The sequence below is a fragment of the Sander vitreus genome, chromosome 23 (genome assembly GCF_031162955.1).
Source record: "Sander vitreus isolate 19-12246 chromosome 23, sanVit1, whole genome shotgun sequence".
In the NCBI taxonomy this organism is placed as follows: Eukaryota; Metazoa; Chordata; class Actinopteri; order Perciformes; family Percidae; genus Sander; species Sander vitreus.
In genome coordinates, this window is record NC_135877.1 from 2461218 (window position 1) to 2487438 (window position 26221).

At 43.4% G+C, this 26221-nt stretch overlaps 1 protein-coding gene across 1 annotated transcript in view; it reads right to left on the minus strand.

Moving 5' to 3' along the window:
- LOC144537650 (DENN domain-containing protein 5B-like) overlaps positions 1–26221 on the minus strand; it is a 93874-nt gene that overhangs the window by 66393 nt on the left and 1260 nt on the right.

A 26221-nucleotide genomic window follows, 5' to 3' on the forward strand; every position in this document is an offset into this window, starting at 1 on the left:
CACTCAGGCACATGCTGGGGCTGCTCCCCTGGGTCCTTCCATCATGGGAGGCTTTGGTGTCCCCCCGCTTCATGACTCACTGTCACCTCACTGTATTAGTAGATTAGAAGCTACTGTTGATCTACTTCGTGTTGAGAGCTCTCTGTGAACTGACCGATGAAAGGTGCACAGATAACCCGACCCCCACTGAATGAAATCAGTGATAGGCACGATGAATAGAAGGTGTTTACATTATGCAATGGTAAAGGGTGATGAGGCATTGTCACGTCCGTGCACTGAGGGATTGTGTCCCTCGGGGAGGGGGGGGGGGGAATAGAGATGTGTCCCTACAAGTCCATTTATCTGGTTAAGCTGCGGTTGCCACAGTGGCAATAGTCCAGCATTCTTTACTCATGACACAATCGTGTCAGCAGGCTGCCTGCTAGTAAGAGAAGAGCTCTAAACTAAAATAACTTATTACAAGTTAAAGTGCTCATATTATGCTCATTTTCAGGTTCATAATTATATTTAGAAGTTATATCAGAATAGGTTTACATGGTTTAATTTTCAAAAAAACACCATATATTTGTTGTAATGCACAATGCTGCAGCTCCTCTTTTCACCCTGTGTGTTGAGCTCTCTGTTTTAGCTACAGAGTGAGACATCTCACTTCTGTCCCATCTTTGTAGGGAGTCGCACATGCTCAGTACTTAGGTAAGGACTACTAGCCAGTCAGAAGCAGAGTATGAGGGCGTGCCCTGACAGTACCTAGGTAAGGACTACTAGCCAGTCAGAAGCAGAGTATGAGGGCGTGGCCTGACAGTACCTAGGTAAGGACTACTAGCCAGTCAGAAGCAGAGTATGAGGGCGTGCCCTGACAGTACCTAGGTAAGGACTACTAGCCAGTCAGAAGCAGAGTATGAGGGCGTGCCCTGACAGTACCTAGGTAAGGACTACTAGCCAGTCAGAAGCAGAGTATGAGGGCGTGCCCTGACAGTACCTAGGTAAGGACTACTAGCCAGTCAGAAGCAGAGTATGAGGGCGTGGCCTGACAGTACCTAGGTAAGGACTACTAGCCAGTCAGAAGCAGAGTATGAGGGCGTGCCATGCTAGCAGCTAGGCGAGCATTATAACCTGTGTTACAAAGTGACCACGTTTGTCTCTGAAGTAAAGGCTGGACTACAATAGAGCTGTTTGGAGCAGTTTGTGAACAGTGTTTTCTGTTGGAGATGGTAAGTCCCTTTTGGGGGGGACTTTGGGCTTTTTCACTTTGTAAACCTATAACGTGCACAAAAAAAATACATAACACAATAAAGGAAAGGGATAAAATGCATAATATGAGCACTTTAAGTTCTGTATGTAACTACGTTACATGAAGTTACGTAACAAACACACTTGTTTTCACCCGAACCATGATCCTTTCCTGAACCTAACCAAGTATGTTTGGTGACTAAACCTAACCTAACTGTGAGCGTTTCACAACAATAACTACATGATTAAAACTGCGACCGTTGTTAAATGAGGACTTGTTGATCTGCTGCCACGGGCAGGGGGGGGGCAATCATTTTGGAAAGGGCGTATGTGCAGTAAAGAGTATGTATCTTACCCACCCTATCTTAAAAAAAATAAGCATTTGATTCAGTAGGGATGAGAAACACAGCTCCTTCGCATATTTATCTTAATATGAAGAACAGTCAAACAGGCAGGAAGTAGCTGTCTCAGCTGTTATATATGCGCGTGTCTGTGCATGTGTGTGTGTGTCAGCAAGTGACAGCTGTTCTCACAGCAGCTGAAAGGCTGTGATGAGGTAGTGGTGGTGATGTGCTCGATGGGAGTGAGTCTTTGCAGAGAGAATGTATAGAAGTTCATTGTGAAGGCTGCCAGGTGTGCGTGTCATGCTCAGGTCTCACCTGGCTTCACTGCATTCATAACGGATTTTTAACAAAAATGCTGTTCCCACTTGTTAATCAATTCCAGTCTATTCCACTCTGCTTTTTTCTTTTCGTTATGCGTCAATTAAACTCAACTCTTCCAGTCCAGTTGTTTTACGTTAAAATCCCTCCAGCCCGAAGGGCATAACCCCGTCTTTCCTGGGAGATTTTACATGACTTTTTATTAACAGTAGCTTAACACTTACAGAAACAATGGCTAAGTAGACGTGATCAAAATGAATTAGTAAATTAAGTTGAATTATAATAAAAGGCATTTCATGTGAAATGTTTTTTCCATTGACAGCAGCGTAACACTGATCGAAAAAAACTGCCAAGTCAAAGCTTTTGAAATAGATTAGTAAACGAGGACAGTAATTTTGTCAAAAAGTATTAAATTGGTGAGTATGACAGAACTCTGTTGCTTTGTCATTACTTGAATACTAAATGTTATTTTAAAATTTAAGCTATAATAGCACTGCTGAAAATTCCGTAGCGACATTATGGCTGAAGAAAAACTAAATTCACCAGTAACTTTATGAGACATCTTGCTAACAGACACAGACAGACGGACGCCGGGGGCGAAAACATCATCGTTGCTGGCAGAGGTGACAAAAGCAGCAACAACCAAGTCCCCGTGTTGTCTGAATGAATACAGACGATGAAGGGAGTGCAGCGGCGTCACATGAAAAGATGGAGCGAGGGATGACTAACGGAGACAGAAAGACAGATCCGAGACGCAGCGAGCCTCGCAGTGATGCTGAGAAAACAATGAGACGTGTGACAGCGAGGGCGCAACCAAAGGGCACACGAGAGAGAGATGAAATCAACGGGAATACAAACAAGACTGCTAGAATGAGAGACGGTGGGAGGAAGAGAAAGTGAAGGAGAGCGGACAGCTGTGGAGTCGGCAGAGCCAACGTTTCATCACAGGAACAAAGCTGCTCTTTTAACGCTGACACGACAGCACACTAGTTACTGAAGCCCCACAACACAACTGTAGGAAGTTTACCCTACGGAGTGTAGGACCCAAAGGTAGGACACTGACATGTAGGACATGTCTGGACCAAACAGCTAAGGGTCACATTTTGGGAAGAGGAAAGTACATAATAATAATAATTTATACTTCAAATCACAATGTTTTCACTCTGTTGTTATTACACACAGGCCTGAATTACACACACACGCTCAGTACCTCTACATGCACTAACAGATAGATGTCAGAGTGAGGGGGCTGCCCATGGAAAGGCGCCCCGGGCAGTTGGGGGTTTGGTGCCATGCTCAAGAGCACCTTGGCAGTGCCCAGGAGGTGAACTGGCACCTCTCCAGCTACCAGTCCACCACCATACTTTGGTCCGTATGGGGACTGGAACCATGGACCCTCCGGTTCCCAACCCGACTCCCTACTGACTGAGCTACTACCACCAGAATTGGTAGTTTTATCTTACCAGTTGTTACCGCCAAACAGGGCTGTGCAATTAATCAAATTTTAATCCCGATTTTGATTTTGGCTTCTAACGATCACAATAAAAATGTAATCGAGAAAAACAATTATTTTGCACATTACGTTTTGCAAATAAAATCTTATTTTTTACCCGGGAAAAGTATGAAGGGTAGTTTCACAGTTCACGGCGTTTTCACTGTTGATTTGTTTAACTGTTTCACGGTTTTTAAAATAACAAAAAACTGCAACATCTTTCCAAACGTCAACGAGTAATCGTGTTAAATAATCGTGATTCCAATATTGACCAAAATAATCGGGATTATGATTTTTCCCATAATCGAGCAGCCCTACCGCCAAACCAATTTTGAAACTATGCGTTGGGTGAAAACAACAAGAATTCTCAAATAAAAACAGTCACTCACCCATCTGCTGATCACTTTCTCCTCTCAAAACAGAAATACTGGTAGCATTCATTTATTATTTCCTGTTGCTTCCACTTTGCTTTTTTTGATCACCGTTATGTTGAGCTGGGCAATATATCGATATTATATTGATATCGTGATATGCCATAAGTTTGGTCTTTTCCTGGTTTTAAAGGCTTCATTACAGTAAAGCGATGTACTTTTCTTGTAACTGTTTATTTGCCTTTACCCACTTAGTCATTATATCCACATTACTGATGATTATTTATCAAAAATCTCATTGTGTAAATATTTTGTGAAAGCGCCAATAGTCAACTCTACAATATCGTTGCGGTATCGACATCGAGGTATTTGGTCAAAAATATTGTTATATTTGATTTTCTCCATATCGCCCAGCCCTGTTATATAATTTTTTTTATTTTTATTTTACAAGGGCAGTGTACAAAGAACATTAACTTTATACAAAACAAGGAGAGATGTAATTTACCAAGATTTAGTAGATTGCTATTTGACGCCTGTAGTTCCTGGGTGTTACGCTACTACGAGCACTTCCTGCACAAATGTTTCACATGAAAAGCCTTCCAGCAGACCAAAGTTTATAACCCTACCGCTGGAAAGGTTCTATTTGGAAATACTTGCAAGAGTTTACTTTTATTTATGGCAGCTTAGCAATGATAGAAAAAAAGCTGAAGTGATTGGAATTAACGAATAAATGTGTTGAAAAGAGAAACTCTGGGTGGTAAGTAGGACATAAAGTTAAGTCATTGGAACCTACATGATGCGGAATTTACAGTACAGGTCATTTCATTAGCATCCAGCCTGTATTTGTGGGTGCTGAGGCCATTATTTCATTTATCAGGAAATGTCACAGAAACCACTGTTCACAAACTGCTCCAAACAGCTCTGTTGTAGTCCAGCCTTTACTTCAGAGACAAACGTGGTCACTTTGGAACACACGTTATAATGCTCGCCTAGCTGCTAGCATGGCACGCCCTCATACTCTGCTTCTGACTGGCTAGTAGTCCTTACCTAGGTACTGTCAGGGCACGCCCTCATACTCTGCTTCTGACTGGCTAGTAGTCCTTACCTAGGTACTGTCAGGACACTCCCTCATACTCTGCTTCTGACTGGCTAGTAGTCCTTACCTAGGTACTGTCAGGGCACACCCTCATACTCTGCTTCTGACTGGCTAGTAGTCCTTACCTAGGTACTGTCAGGGCACGCCCTCATACTCTGCTTCTGACTGGCTAGTAGTCCTTACCTAGGTACTGTCAGGGCACGCCCTCATACTCTGCTTCTGACTGGCTAGTAGTCCTTACCTAAGTACTGAGCATGTGCGACTCCCAACAAAGATGGAACAGAAGTGAGATGTCTCACTCTGTAGCTAAAACAGAGAGCTCAACACACAGGGTGAAAAGAGGAGCTGCAGCAATGTGCAGTACAACAAATATATGGCGTTTTTTGAAAATTAAACCATGTAAACCTATTCTGATATAACCTCTAAATACAATTATGAACCTGAAAATGAGCATAATATGAGCACTTTAATTTTGAATTTTTAATACTGGCTCTTTAGAACATAAATACAGTCCCAGGTCTGGAGTGACAATCCGGGTGCCTCTGTTCCCTTTGCAGCTTTACAATTACACAACCTCAAACCAACCAAATCCTAACACTTAACCACACTGTAAAAACCCACTCTCTTTTCAGCATGCAGTGCAAATGAATTCCAACTCTCTCAGGGTATGCTACAGAAGGTAAGTGAAGGAAAGATTTTCAAATAAATCAATGCACTACGATAGGGTTATTTGATTGTGCTGCAGGCGCACTGAAGAACTCAAAACAGGGAGGGAGGTCTGACTGGGCCTCCTTTCATTTCCTCGATGTACGATCAGAGTGGTAGAGAGAGGCTTTTTTCAGCTCTGCTCATTGAGGGGCACACACACAGATATTCAGTTTAGATCATACAAATCATGCTCAAAACACACACATTTTTCTTTGACAGCCAGACTTGAAGCAGCCCCGGTGAGCCTCTTCAAACACTGTCAATGCTGCAAGAGTGCTGAGGCCACGTCTAAGAGGCCTGCAGCGGACATGTTTGATCTTGAGGGAACATCAGTTTACAGGGCGGTTTGAGGAGAGCACTAAAACCAAGGAGTTGTCTATCACTTTCCATAATTAAGCTGGGGGTGTTTTCATGACCACAAGAGGTTTTCATTCCAGTTTGTTAATAGCATTACCACTAACAGCTTTATGATCTTGATGTTTTTTTTGTCTAAAGAAATTCTTGTCTACTAAAATTGCCATACTGAGTCTTGTCAGAACATCAGTGAAATAAAATAACAAATGTGTGGGCTGGCTACCTGTATGTACTATGCATCTCTGTAATAGAGTTTTTCAAAGTCCGAGGAGCTGCACTGTCAAATTGTCCACTGAACAATGTGAAAATATAAGAAACTTGCTAGCACAACTAACTAATATTAGGTGTGTTTTGGGCGTAACATGCAATAAACCAATCAGTGTCATCTCCCATTCTCTTTAAAAGCCAGGCGCGTTTGGACCTTGGCGCATTGCTATTATTTTTATTTGTAATCTTCAGCATGTGTGTGTGCTGCTGTGCGTCCCTGTGTGTGTAACAAGCATAGTGTGCGAACACTGTGCACGAGCCTCGGAGCATTTTACTAATGTGCTGTTAAAATAACAATGAAATGCTGCGTTATTGACTTTAGACCAGGTTTTTGTTGGTCAATGGCGCCATCAAGACCAGTACGCCTATGGGCGCAGGTGCATTTGCTATTTAAACGACGTGGTGGTGTTTGGCGTTTTTTGCCCCCAAAAGTCGCCTTCCAGGCAGCGCGGCAATGGTTATGTTTAGGGTTAAGGTTAGGGTTAGCTGCCTGGAAGGCGACATTGGAGGCAAAAAAACACCATTGAGCGCTGGACGTTCTTAAACTAGCAAAGACACTTGCGCCGGGCTTTGCGGCGGGCTTTGCGCTGCGCCGGGTGCAAGATAGGGCCCATGGTGTTTTCACATCCTGCATGACAGCCATACTTGATGTACATGTGCAGATAATCTTAGTGTGCGTTTGTGTTATCTAGCGGGTGCAGCAACCCAATACAGCTAATTGCGTTCAAGCCTGGCCAGCTGACAGTCAACCTATAATCAGAAAGAGGAGAAAGGAGGAGAAGTAATTCAGTGGAGGGGGGTGTGGAGACGTTAGGCGCTCTCTTTAGCTCATCAACCCCCTTCGGCAAAATTATTTGTCTTGCTTAAATGCCCTCTTGTCTCTATGGTAGCCTCTATGCATCCTGTAGTAGCACACAGAAAAGGCTAAAGGGCCGCTGTTAATGGAGGTTACGTCATCCCATTTAAACCCAGGCACATGTTAATTGCATTGCCTTCAAACAGGCCCCTCAGCTCATTACACAGGGCTACCTGAGTGTATGACGGATGATGGACAAGCAGCAGACAATGCTAGTTAGGGTTGGGCATCGTTTGGATTTTAACAATTCTGATTTCAATTGTGATTCTTCCTTTTGATTCCGGTTCTTATTGGTTCTCGATTCAGATTCTTTGAGGGGTGGAGTTGAAACGGGTCACATGCTTATTTCACAATTTCTTTCCCGGGCTTTTTCCAACGTAAACTAAAGCCAGACTAGAGCGCTGCTTACTGAGCTCCAAGGCTGCAACACAACAAGCACCTGGCCGCTACGGAAACCAAAACCTGCGCATGTTAAATTGGGAAGCGATGATCGGACTTGAAACCAAATCCTCCAAATGATTCCAATAAAGAAACAATTCCACTGGAATCGTAATTTTTAAACGATTCCAAGCAGGAATCGGTTCTCGATGCCTAATCCTAATACTAGTGTTGTTTTATAATGGGAGCCCAGAGGACGGGGGAGGGGGCCTGAGGTTTAAGGAGGCTGCTTGAAAAGGGAAATAATAAAAGGCTTAGAGCGGAGACAGACGAGTAAAATGAAGAGTGACAGGCATGTTTGTTTAAATGGCCCTAGGGATGAGCGGGACATTGAGGACAGTTGCATTAGCTATTTCAGCCGTACATCCCGTACTGCAGCCTTCAAGCAAAAGGGCCGATATAATGGAAGTGGAGAGATGACAGAAGACACTGGGAGCAGAGGATGTCCTTTTATTTCAGAACCTCAGAAGATGAGAATAGAGCCAAAAGCTTGAATCACTTTAACCACGATACCATACTGATGTTTTGCCCATTTACTATAAACTGTGTGAGCTATACATTACAGCCTACCATTAGGTGCATAAACGTAGTTGCAGTAAATGTGTGGATTCGTGGATTGATCATATCTACTTGATGAGATAATCACCGATTGTGGATGCCCCCGCCCATTTAACATTTATTTATTTATGTATTTGGCGGTGGGGAAATATTGCGCTGTAAACTGTGAGGAAAGTTTACGCAACAGAAATGCTCAATTCTGATACGTATGTCAGAAGATTTAAATACATTACACAAAATCTAATATACAAATAGTTCCCTGTTTCTTTAACGGCCCAAATATTGATATTTATACAGATGTTACAACATCGCCTTGTTACTCCCAGGGGAACAAATAAAGCTCTGAAATGTGTGGGTATGGGTGCATATGTGTGTATGCATGAGGGTGTGTTGACGGTAACCACTGAGCTACACTGGAGCATAGGGACACAATTCACTGGTGCGTTTCATGCAAATATCCAATCTGCTTGTATCTAATCCATCAAACCAGCTAAAACATCGGCCCTCACACGATTCTTAATGAACTTCTGCTTTACGTACAACAGAGCAAAGCTCAGATAAAAACAGCTGTGAGCACTGGACCAGCGCATAGGGAACAGTATCAATCCAAAATTAGAAGACTGACTACTAGTAGTCTTACACAATGTCAAAGCACAACATCTAATCTAAGTCAAGACGAGACAGCTTCATTTAAATGACATCTTAGAAGTCTTAGAAAGTAACCCTGGTGTCATAGTGATACTCCTACTAGAGACAAATATCTTGGCCTCTGCTGCTTAACCATTCTTTTCTGTCTCTTGCAAATCACTGGAACCTACCTTTATTTATTTATTTTTTTTAAATGTAATGGTGTTTTTTGTTGTTGTTTTTTTAAGATTATTTTTTGGGCATTTTCAGCCTTTATTTTGATAGGACAGCAGAAGACATGAAAGGGGAGAAAGCAGTTGACCAGTAGTTGACTCCGCACCAAATGCATCAGGCTTTTCAATCCGACTTCCTTTGAACTAACAGGAACATCATAACTGATCCCAACACCGACCCCTCCCATCGGTCTGTGCTCCTGTCATATTTCTAATTTCTGCTGTCCCGTCACGTTTTACCCTTCACTCCACTGGGATAAACAATCCCAGGCACTGGTTCAGAAATCCCTGCAGAATCTGGCTAATCTGCCTTGACAAGCCCACCGATGGTCCAATTACATAACCTGATGTTGTTTCCAGGGGAGGACAGAGGGCTTCGTCTGGACGGGAGTGAACGGGACCAAAGTTCAATCGCAAACACAAAAACAGGGTCAACTAACTGGGGACCATGTGGTGTTGGAGGACATTTCGGCTGTTTGGTAAACACATTTTAGGGGATTTACTCGCGCAGCTGTGTGCTGTGACATAATCATACTGGGCCAATCCCTTGCTGTCCTGAGCTCCCACTAATAACAACTTTTTGTTGTTGGGTTTGTAGGAAGGGTTAAAATAAGTAAATTAGAAAAGAAATCATGTCACAGATCATTTGCTGTTTTCTGGACTCTGTCATCAACCCCACCATCTCTCAGGAGGGGAAGAAAGTACTCAAATACTAGTTCTCGTACCCTGTCGCTGATTTATAATTTTACAGTACCGATGCATCACTGTGAAGCAGCATTTCACTGTTGTAGCGGCTGGAGGTGGAGCTAGTTTGTCTACTTTAGATACATATAGGCTGGTTGGGGGGGAATTTTGTCTTAGGGGGGCCCACAGCGTTAGACTTTGAAACCCCCTGGATGATTAGATTAGACAGAACATGTAAACATCATTCTTGCAAATAACATGGATTTTTCTACGTGGAACATTCCTTGATTTTCCTAAGTCACGTTAAATGTCTGACTGTCAGACAAAAAAAAAACAGCCAAAACAATCCACTCTACAAACACAAACACGTCAAGGTTATCTTTCCTTCGCATGAGGTAACTTTACAGCATTACACTTTGGACAGTTGCGGCTGCCAGCGGTGCTTCTCATCCATGCTGTGTGTGTGTGTGTGTGTGTGTGTGTGTGTGTGTGTGTGTGTGTGTGTGTGTGTGTGTGTGTGTGTGTGTGTGTGTGTGTGTGTGCGCGTGCGTGTTAGGGCCACCCGGGAGCTGCTGAGCTGCCTCCGTCCTGGGGGTTTCTGCTGCAGCAGAGGGAAGTCATGACTAGGTGGCTTCATTACACACATCACTGGTTGGATTTACTGTATTCACTGTCTTGGGCAGTCGTACAGGGTGTTCAACTTAATGGTGTGTTCTGCCAGGGGGTGGTGAAGATGTAGTGGAAGAGGGAAAGAAAGGATGAAACAATGCGACAGCAGAGACCAAGGCAAATGCGAAAAGGAGATAATTCAATTCATTCTCTGGCTTAGTACAAATAAATAGAAGTTTGGAAAGTGGCAGTAAGGGAGAATATAGTCTCCCTTTGCCAGACCTTCCTCCACAGCGCTGCGGAGGAGGAAGGTCTGGTTAGTCCACACGGACGGAGCCCCGGTGCCGCTGCAAAACGGTTTCAGGAAGGAACTTGTTTTGGTGGAACATGTGTACGTTCAAAAGTAGTTTTAGTCGTGCAACAGAAAACTCAGATTGGACAGATAGTCTAGCTAGCTGTCTGGATTTACCCTGCAGAGATCTGAGGAGCAGTTAACCATAGTCCTCACAAATCCACCGGAGTTTAAAATGTCAACACAAAGAAAGCCCAAGGTAACGGACATGCGGCGGAATTTCCAGCGGCAACGGGGCAATCCTGGAAGTGGAAGGGCGTGGATATAGATTAGAGAGAATATGACAATAGCCGCTTTCCGACCAAGTAGTTACAGGAACGTAGTTCTAGGAAAAGTCCACTTCTAAACAGAGTGTGTGTGTGTGAGTGTGAGTGTGTGAGAGACGGCCGGCCAGCCGCAGGACACGTTTGTGGAGTTTAACTCCAAAAAGACAGTTAACCACAGGTTCCCGTTAATCTTCTGATGGACATGTGTTGTGATATTTAAACAAACGAACCGTCAACGGTGAAATAAAAGCCTCTTATTTACGAGAGCGGTCTGAGAGACCTCCAGCTCACAGCGGGGTCTCTGAGCAGGACTGGCCCAGCGACGAGCTAGCGGCCGGGGCTGTCGCCTGCTGGCTGTCGCCTGCTGGCTGTCGCCTCACTTCATGGAGCTTCTCAACTCTGAGAACTTTAAAGCAAATTGTCAATTCGGCATCAATTTTCGCAAGACTGCCTATATTCAAAATCTAAACCGTTAATTTCTCGCCTAAAACGTTGTCAGAAGTGTAATTAGTGCTGAATAAGATGGCGAAAATTGTTAAAATTGTCCCATTGTTGGTCTGTCTGTACCAGAAACCCGACCCTCGTTGACCTAGGTTCATATGCTGAAAAGGGAACAGAGAAAAGACCGTGGCCTGAAGTAGGAGCTGAAAGAGTTACAGGAACTGCAGCCAGAGGAACTTAAAAATCCCCAAACTGGTCCAGTCGGAACACGAGAAAAAAAAAGGGTTCTAGGAACGTTATGTTCTAGGAACTGCAAAAAATCCCTCCGGTCGGAAAGCGGCTATAGACTAGCTTATCTGATAACGGTCATGCTTTGTTTACCCAGCCTTATCACTCAGGCCAGAGGTCAGATGAGTTGGAACTCAATCAGTGAGAGATCAAAGTCCAGTTAACCAGTCAGCAACACACACACTTATTTTCTTTCTTTTTGAACAACACATGACCAGCCAAAATAACTGTCCTCATAATAGAGACAGACACGTGTTTCCCCCATGCATCCAGTAGCAGTGCAGATGCATACACCGACATAAAATACCTAAATACTACATAAAACTGTCTGTTAATAGTGTGGTCTCTGGGTGAATAGTTACTGTGGAATGTTCTAGACATCTCAGAGAAGTTTCTTTCTTCTGCTGGCTAGTGGTATTCTGTATAGTCACTGATTCACTTTGTATGTAGAGGTTGTTTAGCACTATACAACCTCATGCTACTTCTGCCTTCGGATCTGACAGAGAACCGTCATTATTCCGCAGCCACAAAAGGATGCTGGTCAGGAAAAATGTAAACGTGGACCGTTTTAGATGTTTGACCATATGACCAGAGTTGTCGTTGATTGGCTCAGATTAAGGTGTTCATGTGAAATATTCCTATTCTGATTGGTCTCTTTTTACTGATATTATTATGTGTAAAATAGAGGGCTCCATGTACAGTAAAGAAACATTTGAACAATTACATTTGAAATATTCTGGTGATTTTATATGTTTACATTCCCCCCCCCCCTCCCCTTGTTCATGACCGAAAGAACAAGATCCAGGGTTCAAGCGGCCGAAATGGGTTTCCTCAGGAGGGTAGCTGGCGTCTCCCTTAGAGATAGGGTGAGAAGCTCAGTTATCCGTGAGGAGCTCGGAGTAGAGCCGCTGCTCCTTTGCGTCGAAAGGAGCTAGTTGAGGTGGTTCGGGCATCTGGTAAGGATGCCCCCTGGGCGCCTCCCTAGGGAGGTGTTCCAGGCACGTCCAGCTGGGAGGAGGCCTCGGGGGAGACCCAGGACTAGGTGGAGGGATTATATCTCCAACCTGGCCTGGGAACACCTCGGGATCCCCCAGTCGGAGCTGATTAATGTGGCTCGGGAAAGGGAAGTTTGGGGTCCCCTGCTGGAGCTGCTCTCCCCGCGACCCGACCCCGGATAAGCGGACGAAGATGGATGGATGGATGGATTTTCCCTTTGGTATGTCATTTGTGTGTGGTTTGTATATAAGCCATTACAGGTTTCTACCACACTGTCACATGTATTTTATATCTGTTAACTGTGATTTGTATTTACATGTGTTGAAACATGTAAAATAAAAAAAATCACTTGATTTTCCAAAATTGAGCATCCAAACTCAATGGGTGTTATCTACGTAGCCTGCCGTCAAGTAAAACTTAATCCGATCTAGAAAGAGCACTATGTGTTAAGTTTATATAAAGCTTGTCAAACAGATACTGTATATGTGCTGGGGGCAACTCAGTTTGTACGTTTGTGAAGCTTCATGCCCCAGCAATCTCTGTCACACACGCTGTTGCTTATTATTAGCCTGAAAAGCAATTATATAATACATGAATGGATCTCAGCTCTGTAATGCTCTGTATAATCCAGTGTCGGATGTGTATGTGTCCAGCATGTCTCTCAGTGAGGTGATGGCCTGTCAGTAGGCAGTACCGTGTACCGCAGCGGCTCTAATCTGTCATAAGGGGCCTTAGTTACCGTTGTGCACCCTATCACGGTTATGTAAGGAGATTTACAGCCTGCCTGACATAACGTCGCACTCCATGCCGTTAAAATGATGAGGTTCGTTTGAGCTGATGTTGCCGTGTGTGTGAGTGTGTGTGTGTCACTGGGGACTCGGAGGTATTATATTACGCCATTGAATTCAGCAATCGATGAAAATTAATTCAGGCTCATTAATCATAACTGGTTCAATCCATTGTGGTTTGAATCTGGCCAGCTTGATGTTGCCACTCACAGCCTCCCCGCATCTCGGTTTGACCTGCTTCTGAGTGCAAATCAATTCTAGTAAGTAGGGCTGAACTACCAACCAAATTCAAATCGATGTGAATTGCAATGTAATAGAATGCCATTTTTAAAATCGCAAAAGCAGCAATTTTTCTTTTAATGCTACACAATCCAACCAACCAGAGGGTCGGAAACACATGGCCCTGTGGGCTTCACGTGCACTCTTACACTCCACGTGACATATATGCCAATGAGAGTAAATGAAGCAAACAACTTGTACAATGCCATGCACAAGCTTTGGTGCTCGCAGTACTCCTGAGTTCACTCCACATGTTTAAATATATTCATATAAGGCTGCTTGCACACTGCCTGCGTGGCGTGGAGGTGGCGTGAGCGTGGCGTGAGCGTGGCGTTTCTGCTGCGTGTCAGTTGCGTGGCGGCTGCGTGGCGTTTTCTATGTCTTTACACACCAGAAAGGTGTCTGACGCGCTGCTGCTGCTGCTGCTAGCCTTATCTGGACACATGGCTGTTTCCCATTAACATAAACATAAATATACACTGATCTGATTACAGCAAAGACAACGTCGGCAGTATTGCGTTCTGTAATGACAGGTGCAATATTTGAAAATCCATAATTATTTATTATTATTTTTTTCAATTACGTTTATATCTGCATTTATGTCAAAACCTCGAGACTTTCAAACATCAAAATGTCATTTATTAAATGTAATTGTGTCAAAATATAATATATAAACATCTTTTCCTATTCTATGTTGCCTGGAAACGCTTCCAACACGCTTGTGCGTCGCGTGAAAAATAGACGTCGGTTCTATTTCTAGCATGCATGCGTTTTCGTGCGTCACGCAGGCAGTGTGCAAGCTCTAACCTGTTAACATGGGAGCCGAAATAAAAACGGACACGCTCACGCCACGCAGACAGTGTGCAAGCGGCCTATGAGTAGCGAAATGTGGGCACAGCTAGTGTGTGGTTGACAGAGAGAGAGTGTGAGAGACGTAGATCAGAGTAGACGGCTGTTTGCGATGGGAGCGGAGAGCAAAATAGCAGTAAAGTTGTCAAGTGGTAGTAAATGTACAGTGTAGGTTTCAGTTTGTCCATGAATAAACCCTGCAGCTCATCGAGACCCAAAAAAAGTTCTTGTGTCTTGCTTCCCAACTGCTAGGTGAAGTGAAGGGGGTTAGGTCTAAAGTGAGCATCAACGAAGCTGAAGCAGGTTAACGTGTTTCCAGCGAGGCTTGAGTTATCTCAATATGGTAGAGCCATAGTCAGTGTGCACTTTAGTTTGTGTGATTTGTTACAATACGCTGACAGGAGATCAGATAGTTTTCTATTTATTCAATAATAATAATACAAATAAGGAGGAAGATAATGAGAAAAATGAGAAATGTTTAACGAAAATCGCACTTATTATATATTATTTTCCATATTGTTCAGCCCTACTTGTAAGTTAGTAGTTTTTTTTCATAAAACTTGTGCACGTGTTTGCCTTGTGTTCCTCTCTCTCCAATAGTCAAAATGTATTTCAATGTCAGCTTGGCCTGGGTACACATACAGAGCACAGGGTGTACCATCACACTAAATACACAACTACTATTGATTTCTCAGATAATACACAGCAAATAAGAGAAGAGTCAATCTTTGCACTATAGGAAGGCAGCTAGCAGGGGGGCAAAATAGGGAATAAGATGACAGTATGGGTGGTATACTGCCTCTTTTTTAGATGTGAAATATCTATGCAACACGTACATTTGGAGGTATTAAAAATAAAAAGCTTTTACTGCAACCCTCATCGACTGGTTAATGTCCAATTTGAGTAATCATTTAATTGACTTATTATTTCAGCTCTAGCTTCAGTTTTATTGCCCAAACTCAGGAACTGCATTGTGGCTCTATGTAAGGGTTTGTAAAAAAGAGATTCCTATGATCTAGATTACAGAATTACAAGAATTGTAACTGTATACAGACTGTACTGTAGTAGTTGAGTGTGTGATCTTTGTTGTGGCAAAAGGATCACTTCTGTCATGTCGCACTGAGCTCTCCTGGGTGCTCATTGAGAACTATGTCCATTGTGAAAAGAGGTGAATAAAGGAGGCCTGTTGTCCTTTGTTCAGTGAAGAGGAAGAAGCAAGAGAGAGGGGCCACAGTGTCCAAGACAAGAGCTATGTCCCAATTCAGGGGCTGCAGCCTTCAGAGGCTGCTTCCCACCGGCGCGACGAAGGCTGTCCCATTTCAGTTCATTTCGAAGGCTCCTTGCTCCAAATGCTGTCCGCAAATGTGGCCTCCTTTTACAGAATTCTGGGGGGCCAACTGTTCCTTCGCAGCCCCAGGATTCCCAGCATTCAATCAGAAGCACAGGCAAACACAAACGCTAACAACACATTATATATAATTTTTTTTTTTTTTTACAATTTTCGTCTGCTATTTCATTATTAAATTCACTTCTAAGAATGTTTTAGGCGAGAAATGAACTGTGTAGATGTCGAATATAGGCAGTTTTATGAAAATGCATGGCAAGGCTCCATAAAGGCTGCAGCCCCTGAATTGGGACATTAGGGATGTAACAGTATGAAAATGTAACCAAGTGACCAAAATTATCACGGTTTTCGGTATTATCGCGGTATTTTTAAAAGTGTGTTCAATATGTTCAGAAAGCACTGATAGGCCTACACAAGATGAGTCAGGAGATTTGACGTTCGCCTTCTGAGAATATAGTTCCCAGTTTATATACGGTTAGAAGATGGCTGTGTCTCATGTGACCTTGTTATTTGTACACGCTGTGACAAATCACAACATGTAAACAGGAACATGTTGACGTTATGTTGTCACTTATTGGGAGCAGTAGGCTAGATGGAGCCGGTTACCTCCAGGATCTGTGCTAAGCTAGGCTAGCGGTGGGGGCGTCAGACAGAGTTACAACACTCACGGAGATGAGAAGGGTATGTATGGACTTATCTAACTCTGGGGGATACGGGGAATAAGACAAAGTCCCAATAAGTCGGCGTGTTCCTTTAAACAACCGCGCCCGCTTCACGCGACTGGCCAGGTATGCAGAGGTGAGCGAGTAAGCGGTTCTTTTCCCCCCCCCGCCCATTCTTCGCACAACTCCTTTTCCACTTTTTGTCTAAATACCATGAATGCATTTGAGGAAAGCCGGTCCTACACCCATTTGAACAATTATCAAGTCTCACAGTTCTCGTTGACATCAGGCCTTCAAGAGCGGCTGTTCAGAACAGCTATAAACACTCTTGGCCTTTAGACATGGCTGGATGACATGCTGTGCCGAGTAGTTCATTTTAATCAAATCAATTCAGTGTTTTAAAATAAGCACAACATACGCAACGTTTCCCACAAAAAGAGAAACAAATAGCAGTGAAGTTGACTTTTCATGGTCAAGTCCAGCTCTAATCAATTTGTGGGGCCCTCTAATAAGCCAAAAGAACAACCCCAAAACTCCACCTGGTTCCTTTGTCCCCTTGCACTCCCATAGAGAGAGAACATATGGAGCTCAGGGTCAGAGGTCCCGCTGATGTAGAGGCTCCTCCCGCCTCCCAAGATCAACTGCTCACTTTGCTGTTGGAGCCAGAGAGGCATTTCAAAAGGGATGTGACCAGTCAGCAACAGCTAGCAGCATTATCTGAGGTCATCAGGTCCAACTGACTCCCAGAGGCAGACCATCCATTAATATTGCTCCCCCCCCTTACTCCCCGAGCCTTGAACTTTCATTAGCAGCATCTCCTAGTTGTTTGGGTCTATGATGAGACTGTACATCCCTGACCCTCAACATGTCAGGCAGATGACAGACAGGTCTAAGGCCCTTCAACTCAAACCTACAACATGCACTTGAGGCCACAAAAGTCTGTTAGTCTAGCTTTCCTTCCCACACATTTGGGAAAGTTCCTGCTATTAAACTACAGCATACCTAGAAACTTCTATTCTGTAGCTGAGGTAACTAGAGTAAAAGCTAGCACAGACATTTAAGAAGCACACAGCAAATGCTGTGTCTCTGCCCATGTTCACTTCCGTGGGTCGTTGGTCTTGTCTGCTGCATATTTAGCTTTGCTGAGCGCTACACCATGAGCGCCGCTGAGGAGGAGAAACTGTCTGAGAGTATACGACATGATCCCTATTTGTAGTAGGATTCAATAAATCAAGAAGCCACGGCAGGCTCTTTGCCCCAGCATCGGATGGGGCCATTTTGAACGATTTCAAACGCTATCTGCATTTAGATATGGTTAGACAACATGTTTGAAGCTTGTTTTGTCCAACCAACAGTCCAAACATATTCAATTTATAATGATACCATACAGACAAAAGCAGCACGCAGCATTCCCACTTGATAACAGACTTTAACTAAGGAAGTCAGGAGGATGCCGTTGGTCAAACAGTGCAAGAGGCAGAGTGGAGTCAAGGTTATGACCATGGCTGTGTGTATGTGTGCAGAGGAGGCAGTGGTGAGGCCTGGCCGTGTGTTACATTACAGCGATGCGTTCAGTGCCTGGAGGGACTGTCTGAATGGATTACTCTAACAGGCTTAACAGCCGCCCCGGCTGGGCTTAACAGGGCACGAAGCAACGAGCTGGGGACAAAATGCAAAGAGATGGACAAAATCACTGGGGGGGAGGGGAGGGGGGGCGGAGGAAGGAACTGATAAGCCATTAAAAAAAGAGAGTCAAAGGAGAAAGACCCCAGAATCCTTAGCAAAGGCAAACATGGCTAAAGTGAATTCATCATCTAGAAAACAGAACAGCTGTGATGACGAACAAGTTCAACGTCCCACAAACACATCGCGAAAGGCTGCGACGTATTGCGAAAGACACTCAAGAGATTTTGCGTGCGTTGGTTGAAAGAAAATATCAGCAGAAAAATGCACTTTAAAATGTGTCATTTTCACATCACAAACCGTCATTCTTTTTTAGTGGTGCCTTTTACATTAAATTCAATGTTCAATTTGTTCAGTGAAATGTTGGAAATGATTTCCTTTCATTTGTTCTAAATTCAACAAGCAGTTTGTTGTATTTTAGAAGAATACTGAAAGCAGAACTCAGAGCACTTTAAAATCTATTTATTGCAAGTCAAAAGGTTTGCTCTTTGTTTTATTGAGCTATTAGCCATGGACGTACCATATACAGTACTATCATTTGCCCATTACCCAAAGTATACCTTTGTAAGTCAACAGGGGCATGCGTCAGTGTTGTTAGCCCCTGTCATCATTAGCATACATCGGTGGGCAGTGTCAGCGTGGAGCCTTTGTGCCGATTGACTCCCAGGCCAGTCTCTGTGTGGACAGATGGTCCAGGCCAGAGGGGAGCTTTAACTGCTCAAATCCCTTTGTGTCCCGCTGCAGCATGAGGACACTCCCACCTCAGCCCCGGCCTACACACCTCCGTCATCCAGTCATATTTAAAGCTGCACTTGCCAACTTCATAGCTCCCAAGAGCAGCAAGGGAGCTCTTTGAACAAACTGAATTTTAATAGCCAGGAACAGGATTAGACTGGCCCACTGTGGCTGTAAATTCTCCCAGAGGAGGATCAAATGTGACCCAAACAAACCCAGACGGTTTACAGCTTCACACAGGTGTGTGAGGGTTCTACATTTATCACATTCATCTCATGAGACCAAGTTAAGTTTGGCCATGTTTATTAGCGTAGTCCTAAGGTCCATAAAAGTCATGGCCGCAATCCCACTAGATCAGGCCTAGTAATATTTCTGTATTACTTTCGTCATGACATAAATCTAAATTAAATGCCGTCAGATTAACGTAAAGGCAGCAGCCGTAGAAGGTCAAACATACCCATATCACAGTTACACCACAATATCAATATTAACCAATTAATAATATCAGTTAAACCGTTATTTACAGTTACAATTAGCATCCCTACACAATTCAGTTCAATAATCAAGAAAACGCTGGTATGAACCAATGTCGCAATTTTCAATTTCACATGATTAATATCTAGCAAAAAGCTAAACATGTAGCATGAGACAAAACAGGAATTTAACAACTTAATGTCATTTTATGCTTGGGCACTGTCAAACTGTCGGCGGATTCTCCAATTTAAAGCAACACTAGAGAACTTTTCCCACTTCGGTCCCTCTACAGGTTGGAAGCGAAATTGTCCATTACCGCTGTCGTAATGTCTCATTATGTCTCATTGGAACTACAGATCCACTACCCGATCTGGCAAACTTGCATGATGTAAGGGAATGGACAATTCCACTTTCAACCTGTAGGGGGACTGAAGCGGGAACAGTTACCTAGTGTTGCTTTAAGATGAAACTGATCAGGAGCATCCCTCAGGCTAACGATGGTTATTAATTTAGGGTTTAACGTATTAACACTAAACAAAATCAAGCTTGGGTACAATTCAAGGTTTGAATGACAGTTGAGCAAGAATGACAAAAGACCTGAACCACCAGTAGTGGTCTAAGTAGAACATGGACATTAAAGGGGGAACACACCGCCTAGGAAAGTTCAATCAATATTTGTGAACATGAGCTACTCCCTCACAGAGCCAGAAACCAGAGAAGTAAGTCTTAAACTTGGGATTTCATTACGTATCCTGCGTCTGGTGACTTTCCCGCGCAGAAACTCGGGTGAAGATACAGTAATGACCTCTTCTGAAGAGTCCATCATGTTTTTGTAATCCTCCGTGTCCTCCTTGGCTACTAGCAACAGCATGGAGGAGGGGTGGGGGCCCGTGCGCGGTCACGGAAGGCTTGTATCATGTGGACGTGCCGACAGTGTTGTTGTCATTACTTAGAATTCCTCATGGGGGCGACAGAAACTACACACTATAGCTTTAACTTTACTTAATGGACCGAGCGAAAAAGTCAGCTCACTGATTCAGTTGAATCTTTACATGAAGGCTTGCCTGAAGTCTAGTTGTTAACAAAAGCTGTTGAAATAGACATGTTGAGACTTGTAGGAAGAGAGTAAACCTTTACCGCTGTAAAGGGAGTTACTGGCACCTGGCTAGAAACCGGGTGAGGTGAAATTTAACTCATTTACATCTCAAAAGGTATGGCCAATGAATCAGCCTGCCTATTAGACCAAAGTAGGGGATCCCTGCTGTGGGAAAGCAGAGCAGTGATTGACACTCAGGGGTGAGGGCTGGGAGGTGTTAAGCACAGAGACACAGAGGTGGACATGAAAGGAGAAGCGAGGGAGTATATGGAGGAGGAGGAAGATGATGATGCTGCCGAGTCTGGATCAACGGAAGTACATTTCCAGGATCCGACGTGTGAGCCACTTGCTGGATGTCAGGCTTTACCTCTCACCTTCCACTCTCTGTGTGTTGCCATTCTGAAAATCCCTTCACTGCGGAAAACAACAGACTTCGAGCTAACAAGCTACACGCTAAAAATTTTGGATCATTCAATAACTAAGGCCTGCTTGGTTTACGGCATTTACTACCTCACAGGGACGTTTTGGGACCGATTGGTGGGATTGTTGTGTACAAAATACACAGGACGATACACTGGTAAAAGCAAATTATGTTTAACCATGTATCCAGCTAATTGAAATAGCTCACGTTACTGTATTGTGTGAACACTTATCTTCATTTTTTTTTTTTTTTGCGGGATGCAAATATTCCACACAAGTTCCTTCCCTAGACTATTTACGGAGCTTAGCGCTGGCCAAAAACAGTGTGATTGGTTTAACGAAATGCAAACAACCCAGAGCAATTTTTTCTCCTATCCTAGAATGTATCTGTTGTGTAGCCAGACCTTAGTCCACAGCGCTGTGGAAATACATCTGACAATGCAAGACTAGCTGCTGCTGGAGCCTAAAAAAATGACTGGCGATTGCTGGCAAGTTGAAAACACCTGACAGACCGGATCATCTGAGAACTGAAAGTGAGAATTTGTCGTTTCTGTTCAGAAAAGCATCGTCATCGTGTCTTACTAAACTATGCATGTCTGTGTGTGTGTTCATGCATGCATGTCAGTAACGATATATGCAAAAAACTCTGTCACTGCTAGTCATTCTTTCTGCTTCTGTAAGAGAGATTATTTTCTCATGTACATACATCTACAGTATGTTATCCTTTTAAAAAGGGTTAATTCATTGATTTAGAATTGCCACTTTTCTCATTTATTATTGATTATTAGTTGATTAATTAATTAGCTGAGTGACAGAAGACTAATTGCCAGCGATTTAGATGATCAATTAAACATGCAAGTCATTTAAAATGCTAAAATGTCAATCATTCGCTAGCTCAAGCTTCTCAGGCTACATCTACACTACTACATTTTTATTTTTTAAGCTGCATCTTGATACAAAAATGATCTCTGTCCAGAGTTTAAGCACCAGGAGCAGAACTCATCTCCGTCCATATTAACACGCCGGTCAGTTTGTGCCGAAGTCTAACAAGCAAGCCCAAAGTTTTCAAAACCAAAACGGGGGCAGCCGTGTTTGCAAATTTCTCCTTTTTAGAGGCTCGGAAACGCCAAAGTATTGTCGCAGGGCGTAAACGTTTGCTGCTTTTCTTAGTTCCATAGCACTGTAGATGAAACATCTTTGGATTTGGACTGTTAGGTGGACAAGGCAAGACGTGAAGGGCTCACCATGGACTGTCGGAAATTGTGATCAACATTTTTCCCAATTTTCTGAAACTCTGTAGCCTAAACATGGACAGATTATTTAATAATAGAAACATTTGTTAGTTGCTTCATTCAAATGTAGACCTCCTGAAAACAGTAGTGAAACACAAAAACAAAACTAGGACTGGAAGCATTAAGAAACACAGGTTTGTTGTTGGACTGAAACCATCATGCTCATCAGTGTAATAATAACTTCTGGTTGACTTATGTCTGGTATGCAAAGTGGTGTGCAATCTGCACTCCAGCAGCTACACTGAGCAGGATGACTGCCACCTCCCAGGCAGGGCTAGATGATGGCAAAGTGGTACACTGTGGATGCATTGACCTCATGTTTCCATCTACAACTGGCACGCCAAACATCTCCCAAAATTAGCTCTTCACTCCTCTCTCCTTTCCACCCCACAATGCTGCTGACCCCTTAATGCATCTGGTGTTAGAATGCAGGGACTATTTCAGGCTCTGTATGCCAGCCAGGGTGGATTTGTACCACTGAGGCCTGATGGCATGGTATGGGATGGGTGTCTGGATTGATAACACGGCTAGTTATGGGAGGAATTCAACCAGCTCATTAAGCCTTCAAGTCTGGGACCAAAGACCTTAGGCTATATAATAATAGTTGAAATAAATGAGTTAAATACTGCATGATCCTGTAGAATGTAGACTCGCACACAGACGGAGAGAGGCAGGTCTAGAGGAAGTCTGGCCCTCTGACTAGAACAATGGAATGTGGGAAATAAGGCCACACTGCCACACAAAGAGCAGGGAGGAGGGGAATCACTGCCTAAAAATAAGCAAAGGCATAGAACACTGCTTAATGTGGGTCATTGCAATTATGGCTGCCTCAAACACAGGGTTTAGGAATATGTAGGGGTGTGCTGAGATGTAACCTGCTTTTTTGGCTTATGGAGCACCAAAGGTAACATGTTGATATCAATCATTGCAGCATTAGTGTCATCTGGATGATGGTGCATCATGGGGGAGGACAGCAACAGGCCTGATCAGAATTGTAAATGATCTCCAGTGAAGTGGAGAAGGGTGGAGGCAAACTGAGGCAGATGATAAAGAAATGGGGGTGGGCAGCTTTGGGGATGAATGAAGGGAAGGGGGATATAATGCTCTGCTAATGCTTGATTTATGTTTCCTTCAGACAAAAAAAAAAAAAAAGCATGGCATCTAAATTCAAATTCATACTGTCTTCAGTATTCAGTTAACATGTACGTGGACCAAGCTTGTGTGACATACAGTGCTCATGTGCAAAACACAACGGGCGACACATCAAGTTATTGTCCGCACCGCACACCGGACACGTCATACAGGCTGCTTTACATGGTGAACAGGACAGTGATGTTACCTGCTATCAAGTGTAGTGTTTACTAGCTAACGGTAGGCTAACGTTACCTGCTGCCAAGTGTACTGTTTACTAGCTAACGGTAGGCTAACGTTACCTGCTGTCAAGTGTACTGTTTAACTAGCTAACGGTAGGCTAATGTTACCTGCTGCCAAGTGTAGTGTTAACTAGCTAACGGTAGGCTAACGTTACCTGCTGTCAAGTGTAGTGTTAACTATCGAACGGTAGGCTAATGTTACCTGCTGCCAAGTGTAGTGTTAACTAGCTAACGGTAGGCTAACGTTACCTGCTGTCAAGTGCAGCGTTTACTTCCGTGACATGCGGCAATGTTTAGGTTGCCTCCAACGTCCGTTTTCCGAGCATCAGAGAAAAGCGCAGGCATTTCAGTGGCACCTCAGTCGCAATTCAGTCCGGTCTCGGACCCCCCAACAAAATAAAAACTCTTCGGATCGACACAATTCACGTGGATGACATTTTCCCATTCAAAACGGCGGTTTTCGCCGAAAAGCGACTAGTTTACAGGTATGATATACAGTTAGAAGATGGCCGTGTCTCATGTGACCTTGTTATTTGTACACGCTGTGACTATACAAATCACAACATGTAAATAGGAACATGTTGACGTTATGTTGTCACTTATTGGGAGCAGTAGGCTAGATGGAGCCGGTTACCTCCAGGATCTGGGCTAAGCTAGGCTAGATGGAGCCGGTTACCTCCAGGATCTGGGCTAAGCTAGGCTAGCGGTGGGGGTGTCAGACAGAGTTACACACGGAGATGAGAAGGGTATGTATGGACTTATCTAACTCTGGGGGATACGGGGAATAAGACAAAGTCCCAATAAGTCGGGTTGTTCCTTTAAGTGCTGAAAAATGTAACCAATGCGGAAATGCCAAAAACTGCAGTTCATTGAGTGGCCACCTTAACTTGTATTCATCCAGGAATCCTTGCTATGATAAAGTTTGACAAACTCCAGATCTGTGAGTAGATCTCCTTCAACACGCACACTAGGGCTACACGATATGAGGCAAATATCTTATTGTGATAATTTTTGACTGATATTGTGATTGCGATATGATTCACGATATTAAAAAGGGAATGATCATTTTTGTATCTTTATTCTTATTTTCATTGAAAAATATTAAAATAAAAATGATTATAGTGTGTGGCCGGGTTGGTTCAGTGGTAGAGCAGGCGCATATATACTGAGAGGTTTATGCATCGACGCAGAGGTCCAGGGTTCGAATCTGATCTGTGACGATTTCCTGCATGTCTTCCCCCCCCTCTCTCCCCTTTCTCACCTAGCTGTCCTGTCAAAAATTAAAGGCGGAAAAGCCAAAAAAAATTAAAATTAAAAAAATGATTATAGTGTGATTTTTGTGAGGATCTACAAAGATTTTTTCTTTAGTCTGTAGGATAGGATTTGTAGGCCATGACGTCTGCAGCACCACAATACTTGATTCAGAATCATTATGACATATTTTGCCTTTAATAAATATTGCGCCCCTCACCCCCACCTGCTGAGGACATATCAGAGGCTAATCATGTCTGACGAGAACACCCCCCCAACCCCCTTAAAGATGTGTCACATCATCACATGATCTCATCAACTACAACAACAATGACATGATCTTTTGTTTAATAGTTACTGTTAGAGATCTCAATCACTACCAGCTCTGTCTGTACATCATTAAAAAAGGTGAAAGCTATAGAGCTGATAATTTGATAATTGATTTCTTGTTTTGAGTCCTTTGTCCATATGAGGATTTGGTGTTTCCTTAGTATTCTACAATAGTAAACAGGACTGCCCCTCCTAGTAAATTAGTTGACTTATCGGTCGTTTTGGTCTTAGTTGACTAAGAGTTCTATAAATCCAGGACAGCCTAATAGTCAATTTAATATTTTGGGATTTTTGACTGTTTGTTGGACAAAACAAGACATTTAAAGAGATCGCCTTTGAAAAATAATCAGTTGCCGTCCTGACACTGGTTGATGATGACTGGCTGCTGATTGGTGTTAGCAGAGCAGACAGAGGGGCATACGGACTCAGTATGGTGGAGACTTATCAGTTTCTCCTCAGAGACTTGCTACAGCCTGAGGGCAACAGACACACACAGACACACAGACTTTCCAAACCAACACTGAACACCCAGAGACATAAAGTCTCTCACACAGAAACAGACACTCAAGTCCACTTGATATCAGGTCAAAAATGTGCAATCATAGCTCACTTTCACATCGACTTTATTATTCTGAACTTTGGCCCAGAGACTGAGTTACACAGCCAGAAGCTACCAATTTGACCGTGATGCAACACCTCAGCATTGAAGCACGCCGCCATATGCTGTTACAAACACCATCCAGAAGGTAAAGCTAGTTAAATAGTTATTGGATGGGAGCGCAGTAGCTGAGCCAATGAGTGAGTGTACGGTGACAGGGTGGAGGAAGATCCATCCCTATGAATAACACAACAGGAATCCTTCCATCAAATACACAGCTAGGTTATTAATTAAAGCTCCAAATATGCAACAACCGAACCAACACTGCTCCCTGCTCCTCTTTTTTCTCCTACTCTGGAGGCAGTATCACCTCCTCGAACCACACTTGTTGTGGCAGGCTTTATATGCAACTCTGCTTTCGCTCATTTCATCAGAAAGACATCAAACAAGTATAAACTAGTCAAGCGAGACCTTGAAATTCTCATTTGTAGGGTTTATTTTGCTATCACAGATAGTTA